Source organism: Aegilops tauschii, chromosome 5 (assembly GCF_002575655.3).
Source record: "Aegilops tauschii subsp. strangulata cultivar AL8/78 chromosome 5, Aet v6.0, whole genome shotgun sequence".
Classification (NCBI taxonomy): domain Eukaryota; kingdom Viridiplantae; phylum Streptophyta; class Magnoliopsida; order Poales; family Poaceae; genus Aegilops; species Aegilops tauschii.
Window position 1 is genome coordinate 401,908,440 of NC_053039.3, and position 9,999 is coordinate 401,918,438.

Below are 9,999 nucleotides of genomic sequence, written 5' to 3' on the forward strand. Positions count from 1 at the left end.
CCTCCGCTTGTTGGCAACCCCGTTCTCCACCTCTGGAGTCTCCTTGTCAGCGGGGCTTTCTGATAGAAATGGGAGTACAAGGAATATTTAGTTAAAACAGGGCAATAGAAAAGTGTATTGGTTACTAGAAGTTATTAGGTAGGAATATAGTAAGAACAGGGAATAACAATTGGTTTCTTAAATACTACACAACTCATTTGACATTGCTGGGTAAGTCAACATATGCAGATAGTTGAAAATAAAACTTACTTCGAACAAAGTCTGGACGGATGATTTTGTCGGGGAAGTTAGCATATATCTCATGACCAGGCCCTTTTATGTGCAGTGCAATTTTAGTGCCAGCTTTCAGTACATAAAACTTTGCAATATCATTCCAAAAGCCAGTGCCAAAATAGGAGTCACCATGTTCATCAAGTCTTACAGTAGCAACGATTGTAAATCCATGGTTTATGTGCAGTATGACATCCGTGGAGCCTTGATCTATGTAAAGGGAAAAATTGTGCACTACATAATCTGTTGCATAGCGAGGGATGTCCTGCAGAAAATGGTAGGATTGTTAAAGAAAATATGGTAACATGCAAATATGGGTCCAAATTGAAAGAACTCTACATCAATTGAAATCGAAGGACAAAAATCTATAATTAAACAGATAGGGTAAACATGATGTCATGGAAAAATGAGAGTAATCGAAAGAACAATACATCATTAATTTGCCTATATAGAAAGATGAGGGGAAAAATCCCTTTGACGTATATGGTGCATGTGGCACCTTTTATCCAAATGTAGCAATATTTAGAATATGTTCAGGAAAGTAGGCCATGCCAACCGATTTAGGGTGAGATTGAACATACTGCACGCGTTTTCAAGTTATCTGGTACGATGAGATGGAATCTCTGGCGGCGGTCGCAAAGTTCTGAAGTGTCGGCGCACTGTACATTCTATGAATGAAAGAAAACCCTCAAATCAGCTCGAATAAAAATGAATTCACGGTGATTTTCGCCGGATGATTAAAGGAGGCAGATGAACTGGGATAAGAGATGAGATAATATCTCGTTAAATTAGTTACCTTGTCGTCCATGAGAAAGAACCCTCAGTACGGCAGATTCCCCAACCGAGCGGAGCTGGGTTGACCGCCAGTGTTGAGAAAGTCGATGGCGATAGGCGGCGGCAAGCGGAAGTGGCGAAATGCGGTGGGCTTTGCTGGCAGCCTAGCGGCGGCGGCATGCATTGAGCTAAGTGTTTACCGCCGCGATAGGCGGTGCCATGCCATAGACGCGGAGGAGCTTGTGCAGGTGTGAATGGGGAACGTACCGGAGGGGCCGAGGGGGTGGCGGGCGGGGTGAGGATTTTTGTGACGTGGGGATGGTGAGGGTTTTTTTTTAAATTGGATGGTGAGGGTTTTCTGTCCCACAAAGAATTTTGGGGGCGACGGTTTGCTAAAGAGAACCGTGTGTGATTGACGCAGCAGGCAAAATGAAAGTCATTGCATACGGTTCCAATTTTGGGAACCGTGTGTGATTGACGTACTACCTCCGTCCTGGTTTATTGGTCCCCCATTGTAAATTTTACCAAAATTTGGCGAAATATTTAACATACTCAGACATAGATAATAAGCGTACACATACATAAGCATAGTTCAACCATTAAGTACATAGTTCAACCGTCATTAAGCGTACTCAAGCGTACATAGTTCGATCCATCCCACATCCCATCTCACATGCGGCCGGCACGATCCTGAAGCTTCTCTAGGTACTTGGCGTATGCGCCGTGTGCCACCCTGCGAGAATACTTTTGCTTGAAGGAGCCAACGACCCGTCCTCTTGCATGCGCCAGAACACTTAGGTTGCAAAATGGGCATCCATAGTCGTCGTTCCAGGTCCTAATACGCCTGTTATGCATTCCCGCATAAAGCTCCCTCAGGATTCGCCTCTTGTACCTCCTCTAGGCATCCTCATCCTTGTTGTCCACATCGTCAGACATCACCTATACAAATAGTAAAACAAATTTGGCATCAAAACACTGATTACATGCCGTGAAGTAGGATTAGGAATTTATGGCTATTTATTTACACATATCCAGAGATTATGGTTTGATTTTTAAGCACAGTCGTCTATGTACAGACCAATCTTGAAGAAAATAATGGCACAAACATATGTAGGTCATTCAAAATCAATTTTCAAGTCCTGGCTAGGAATTATTAGCACGAACACTAACCCTAGTCGGATTACTAGCAGAAATCATTTGTACAAATGAAACAACTAATCACTTATCACCTATGCCATTCAAACAATCAATACACTACACGGATCTAACGAAACTTACTCAGATTTCATGGATTGGGAGAACATAACCACAAGATTTCTATTCCAAAAAGGGGGAGGCAGGAGTAACCAGAGAAACCCTATGATCTATTTGACACATAAATGGGTATAGATGACTAACCAGCTGTACGTCATCATCGGAGTCGTCGCCGGAGTGGTTGTCGGAGTCGGTGTGGAACTCCGCCTCCGGCTATGTAAGCTCGACGCCGTCGATGACGTCAGGGTGCAGCGATAACTCGCCGGCAGTGACGGCAACCTCTGTCTCCATCTCCACGCCGTGCTCCGGTGCTTTAGCAGCCCCGACATCTCCACTCCCTCCGATGGGGCTCTTCGGCGGCATCCTCATACACTGACGGGTTTGAGGACTGAGAGCGGCGTCGAGGATGCAAGCGGAGAGAGGGGATTGTGTGTGCGTAGCGAGGATTGGGGGTGTGTCCGCTCGGGCGCACCATTAATATGGAGTAGTGGGAGAGAGGCGGGCGACGGTCAAACCGATGGCTTGCCTCACGGTGAGCCTGCGCACCGGACTGCTGGCATGCTTACCAAAGTTGCACACCGCTACTCGCACGCCTCCCGCTGACACTGCACAGAGAGCACGCTAAACCCGGGCATGGGCAGCCCGGCCCGAGCCCGGCCCGAAAAACCCGGGCCGGGCCGGGTCGGGCTTGACATTCGGGCCAGGCTCGGGCTTTGTTTTGCAGCCCGAAAGATAGTTCGGGCCGGGCTCGGGCTTCAATTTTTCTGTATTTCGGGCCGGGCTTGCGGGCTTCGGGCCGAGCTTGCACGTGCGCGTACTAAAAAACAACATTCGGGCCGGGCTTTCGGGCTTTGGGCTTCATTTCGGGCCGGGCTCGGGCTTGAAAACAGGGAGTATTTCGGGCTTCAGGCCGGGCTCGGGCTTGAGAAATGAAGGTCGGGCTCTTACAAGCCCGGCCTGAAACCCAGCCCGGCCCGACGTTTGCCCGGGTTTAGAGCACGCCTCCGTCAATTCACACACCTGCACGCACGCCTCCCCGTCTGCCTGCGCGGCGGACTGCTCACATGCGTCCCGTCAACTCACGTCTGCTCGCACGCCACACGGATCGCGCGGCGGCACGTATATTATTTTTCTATTTGGATGATTAATGCTACCGCTTTATTGCTTAACCGAAGCATGACACGTATCCATTGTTGGTCTAACGCTCACGGTTCGAATAAACAATCCGTTTGGGGTATTGGTTCCCAATTATTAATAATCTCCCGTCTGTAATTAGATAAATATTACATCAAAACTGGTCTCAAATTTGACAAAAAAAGTACAATGCCACTTTGTATTGGTGTCCACTAGCACATATGTCCGTGCGTTGCAACGGGAGAGACTTTTTTTGCGAGAAACATCGGGAAAGATAATTGATGTGTCCATCAAAACGGCCTCCGCAGTTGTGGGGCGACAGAGCGAGGAGTTGTGGTGTTGTCGCGGGTCATGTTTGGCCCGTGAGATCTAGATAGTGATGGGGTTGGTCGGACTGGCGGCCACCACCCAACTCATGCCTCTTTTTTCTCCAGGCCCGCCTCCGTGTCGAGGTTGCGGTTGCTTCCTCACTTTGTGCCTGCACGGCGACCTTCGGGGCATATTTTCTTCGACCACTCTCCTGCGATGGAATAACCGGATGAATTACAAATTGCAGCGAATCCCGTTTCATTGGCATAATCATCGCATAACCAGGTAGCCCTTGCTTTACCATGGTGTATTCTCCTTAATTATTTTAGCGCTCACTTGCCCACATTTTTTTAGTCAGGGCCAAACCAGCATATTCTCTTTTATTGGCATGTGCCCATAATTACTTTTAGTTATAGCCAACCAACATATTCTTGTTTATCGTCAAATAGCACGTGGAACGCACAACAGTTCCATCTGGGCTAGGCCGCTCGCAGGCACCAAAATGACCTATTTTTGTCAGGCACAGATAAAAATCCAAAAAAAAAATATGTTCAAGGATCAAACTCCTGACCTCAAAAACTTGACCACGTGTTGCTAGCCACTCGAACAAACAACTCCTGCTAACCAATGGCCAGCACAAATGTTTAAGAACATACTACAACATCACATTCAAAACATTTCTTGCTTTTTCGTTTCTTTTTTGAATTTTCAAAAATAAGGTAACAATTATGAATTGCCGAATATTCTTTGAAACATGAGCAAATTTTGAAATCCCATTTTTTTTTAAAAATTTGAGCATTTTTGATATTTTCTTTAATTTTTGCAAAAAATGAACAAAAATTTGAAATAGGAAGATTTTTTGAAATTCTAAACAAAGAATTTCGAAAACCTGAACCTTTTATAAAAAGGAACTTTTTTTGAATTTACGAACAATTTTTTCAAACTGAAAAATGTTTTGAACATTCAATTTTTTTTAAAATGTGTTGTTTTTTAACACAAAAATTATTTTGAATTGTGAATATTTCAATAAAACAGGAATATTTTTCTAATTTGTATAATGTTTTAAAATGCAGTTTTTTAAAAATGTTGAACAATTTTGGAAAACTCAAACATTTTGTGACAAAATGCAATCATATTCTGAATTTTGGACAAATTTTGGAACAAGAAGAAAAATAAAAAGTTCCCCACATTTTCAACGTGGGAACAAAATTTTGAAATTATGAAGATTTGATGAAAAATTGAATAAAAATGGAAATTCTAAAAAAAAAATGAAATTTTGAAAAAATAAAAATAAACTTGGAAGGAAAAAAAGGAAAGAGAAAGGAAAAGAAAGAGAAAATAGAAATAGACCACAGAGAAGAACGAGAACGTGTCGGCCCAATCTTGGGCGTCCTTTATGAAACTCTGACTATTTGTCGCTCAGTGCGGCAAATAAGGGTTTGCGGCTGCGTGGGCAGGAAATAAATGGGCTGGCTTGGTTGGGCCGCACCACGCACAGCCCATGTACGAAATTCTGGATAAAATTGTTTTTTTGTAGAAGATGGACGCAGAAAAATTTAGTACCACCTTGGATGGAAAAAATATTTTTTTGATGGTGAAAGGATGAAAAAAATTGGAGAAACGCACCTTGCTTTATTAGTAGGTATAGATATGACAACACGATAAGTTTCATGAATTTCAACTAAGTTTTGGATGTACTATAATTTAAAAATCAAGATTCTCAATGTTTGAAATTTGTTGCACGGGGAGTAAACATGCACCCAGTGAGACACATGTGTTTTTGCAATCCATTTAGGTGCACTGTCACGTGTGCATGTAGCTCAAATTTGATTTTTGCACATTATACCCATAGAAAATCAATCAATGTACTAAAACGTCTTAATGATCTCTATGATTTTTTTGAAATTAAAACGTCCCTCCTTTGGTAATATGTATGTTCACCGCGAGATAATTAATTTAACATGCATCGTAGTTGCGGTGGATTCGCGGTGTGTGTGTGGGTGTGTGTGTGTGTCTGGGGTGGCTCGCAGTACACTACGAGTTGTGAGCCACCGTGTGGGTTGGCCGTTTTGTTAGGCAGGCCGGTGGCACATCAGAGTCGTGAACTCGTTATTTAAAACATTACACAACCCTTTCATACATAAATGTTTTGGCCACATGCAGTCGATGGTTGTCCTACACGACACTCGATACTCACGTGTGACGCTTTCTGTGGGCCAGCGAGGTCGTCGTCCATCACTTTGACGAACAGCCGGCAGTGAGGTTAATTTGACCAGCAAGGTAGAATCTTTTTTGTTTGTGTTATGGTGGTATATAGTACGCGTCGAAGAGGTGGGAGGGGACTAGCATATATACTATACGTATCCGTCCGTGAACAAGTACACCTCACTCAGTGTCGGGACTTTTTGGTTACCGAGGCACGTGCCACATCAAAATTGTGAAATTGGTTATTCAAACATCAAACAACACCTTTTTGGGTCACATGCATATATATCCTAGCTAGGACACTCACGTGTGACACTTCCATCTGTGGGCCCACGAGGCCATCGTCGATGCATGCATGCATGCATCACTTTGCCCTACATCGGGAGAGGTTAATTAATTTCATCATCGATGAGGATTCTTTTGGGTTGTACATATATTACAGGAGGAGCATATAGTATGCGGTGAAGAGGGGGGATGGGGACCATCATATGTAGTACGCTTGATATGAACCTCGCTCTGTGTGGGTGCATGATTTACGGTTTTTGAGGCATGTGGCACATCAAAGTTGTGCATTTTGGGTATTCAACATATATATGCTTGGCTCACATGCAAAGCGGTGGTGGTTGTCCTCTCGCACCCACTTAAGCGGTTATCAGCGATATCGATGCTTTCCATCTGTGGGCCCACTTGGTCCATCACTTCTTTTTGCCTGACAACAAGAGAGGTTAATTTGACTTAGGAGGGGATTATTATTTTTGCTCTGGTATGACATGCATGATACACTCTGAGCACACACACATGCATGTGTACGCATGAATCCCTCCCATCGAGTCGAAGTGGCTAGTACAACGACACCATCATGAACCGATCTCGCTCTGTGTGGGAAGCTAGTGTATGATTTTTGACACACGCGCCACATCAATGTTGTGTATTCAAACATGCATGCACGCATCACCTCCATACATATGCATGTAGCGGTCGCCTTCGAACGATACACTCCCTTGCGTGGTTATCGGCGACAAGCCTATATATTCATGGGCCCGCGTGGACAGCCATGATCACCTTGACCAACAACAAGATAGGTTACCATGGCGAATTCTTCATTTGGTTCGTGTTATCGTAGTATAGGTCATGGTGAGATTCAGACCTAATTAAGTTTGAGCGCATATACTATGCACGCATGCATGCATATATGAATCCCCGTCGTTGGCTTGAAGTGTGGTGTAACATACATATGCATCATCAACCTAACCCTCACTCAGTGTGGGGATTTCTAGTTTGAAATCACGGTACCACATCAAAGTTGTTCCATTGTTACTCAAAAACACACCTCTCCATACATATGTTTGGGCCACACGCATGCAATGGTTGTCTTCGGGGACTAGCTACTTGCGTGATTATTGGCGAGCTAGCCCATCTCCGGGGTCGCATGGACGGCCATCACTTTGACCAACAACAAGAGAGAGGTTGTACGACCAAGGTGGATTATTCTTGGTCCATTTTACGATCCATCTTGGTGAGATATATGCCTCTCTGGCCCGCCGACTGAAAGTGTGTGTGTGGGGGGGGGGGGTTGCTACTTTGCAGTTTGCTAGGTGAACCTCGGTTGGGGGGGGGGCATGCATTCATAGCTTAATTAGGATTCCCTTCGTGGTGACACAAGGGGGGTGGGGGTGCTAGCTACTTTGCACTTTGCTAGGTGAACCTCGGTTGGGGGGGAGGGGGGCATGCTCATAGCTTAGGATTCCCTTCATGCCAACACGAGGGGGGCTGCTAGCTACTTCGCACTTTGCTAGGTGAACCTCGGTTAGGGGGGGGGGCATGTGCATGCATAGCTTAGGATTCCCTTCGTGCCGACACGAGGGAGGGGTGGACGCTAGCTACTTCGCACTTTTCTAGGGTGAACCTCGGTTGGGGGGGGGAGGGCATGCATTCATAGCTTAGGATTCCCTTCGTGCCGACATGAGGGAGGGGGTCTGCTAGCTACTTCGCACTTTGCTAGGTGAACCTCGGTTGGGGGGGCATGTGCATTCATAGCTTAGGATTCCCTTCGTGCCGACACGAGGGAGGGGTGGCTGCTAGCTACCTCGCACTTTGCTAGGGTGAACCTCGGTTGGGGGGGAGGGCATGCATTCATAGCTTAGGATTCCCTTCGTGCCGACACGAGGGAGGGGGGCTGGTAGCTACTTCGCACTTTGCTAGGTGAACCTCGGTTAGGGGGGCATGCATTCATAGCTTAGGAATCCCTTCGTGCCGACACGAGGGAGGGGGGATGCTAGCTCTACTTCACACTTTGCTAGGTGAACCTCGGTTGGGGGGGCATGCATTCATAGCTTAGGATTCCCTTCGTGCCGACACGAGGGAGGGGGGCTGCTAGCTACTTCGCACTTTGCTACGGTGAACCTCGGTTGGGGGGGCATGCATTCATAGCTTAGGATTCCCTTCGTGCCGACACGAGGGAGGGGGGCTGCTAGCTACTTCACACTTTGCTAGGTGAATGAACCTCGGTTGGGGGGGGGGCATGCATTCATAGCTTAGGATTCCCTTCTTGCCGACACGAGGGAGGAGGGGGGCTGCTAGCTACTTCACACTTTGCTAGGTGAAACTCGGTTGGGGGAGGGGGCATGCATTCATAGCTTAGGATTCCCTTCGTGCCGACACGAGGGGGGGGGGCAAGCAATACCGTGCGCTTTGCGAGAGAGGTGCCACATCGAATTTGCATTTGGTATTTGAAAATCAAACCACCCTTTTGATACATAAATTTGGTCCACATGCAAGTCTGTTCGTGTTCTGACCCTCTCCCGCGTCATTTTTCGCCAAATTTATGAAAATTAGACAAGTCGGATGACGCAGAAGACACGGTTCACTCAAACTAACCATGTGCCACGCCGGTGCACCTGTCACACACACATCCGTACAGTACATTGGGCTCCACGAGGCTCCCCCTCTCAAAAATACCTGCCCGCCTCGAGGGTTTTTCTGTTTCATAACACACGGTTGTTATCTCCGGACCGTGTGCGATGTTTCTTGTTCCCAAACCCGCCTGCATCCCTAGAAAATATCTGCCCGCCTCGAGGGTTTTTCTGTTTCATAACACACGGTTCTTATCTCCGAACCATGTGCGATGCACTATCATCAAAATTTTTAATAGCCCGGCATTTCACTCCCGCGTTTGACTCCCGCGTAGTAAAATTTTCAGTACCCGCGTCATTTCCTCAAACACCCCGCGCCCCCTCCACACACACACACACCAAAACCTCCTCAGGCGTGCGCACACATAGACACATAGACACACACACACACACACCCTCCCTCGCTCAAAACCCTAGCAAGGTCCCCGCCGCCGCCGCCGTCGCGGCTGCAAGGCCTCCATTGTCAACATCTGCCGGTTTGCCCGTGCAGCTTACCCACCGATCTCCATACCCAAGCCGCCCTGAGTTTCTTAGATGACGCATGCCAAACGCCCAGTTTCCCACAGATCCCCATCCCCCACTCCGGAGCGTCGCAGCCTAAGCCCGGCTACGCTTCCCGTGGAGCTCGAGGAGCGACTGGCCCAAAAGAGGTGTATAGCGGTCTCTTCGCCCGACGTCGCCGAGGAAGCTGACGACCATTACTGGCGGTAGGCACTCAAGCAGCGGGCTAGAGTATGCGGGCATGTCTCGTCTACCGGCTATGACATCGAGGTCATCGACGGCGATGCCCTGAGGCGGGCTGTGTCACAGGTTAAGTGGCCCATCCCCAACCCCTCGGGTTCAATCGCCGTCGATCTCACCCATGGCCCCGCCGCTGATCTCCTCTGGCTCGCTGTCAACAATTTGCCATTCTACATTGCCATCGAGCCCCTTTTTTCATTTCTGAAGGACACGTTCTGCGATGCTGGCTTGGGATCTACAGCTTCCAAGTCAGACCTCATCGACGGCGACCACGAGGAGGGCACCCTCTCCGGCTCTTCCAAGGGGAAAGTGCCCGTTTGCGACATTAGGGAGGGCACCCTACAGCCGTGCTCTTCCAAGGGGAAGGAGCCCATCTGCGACAACTTGGAGCGCATCCAGG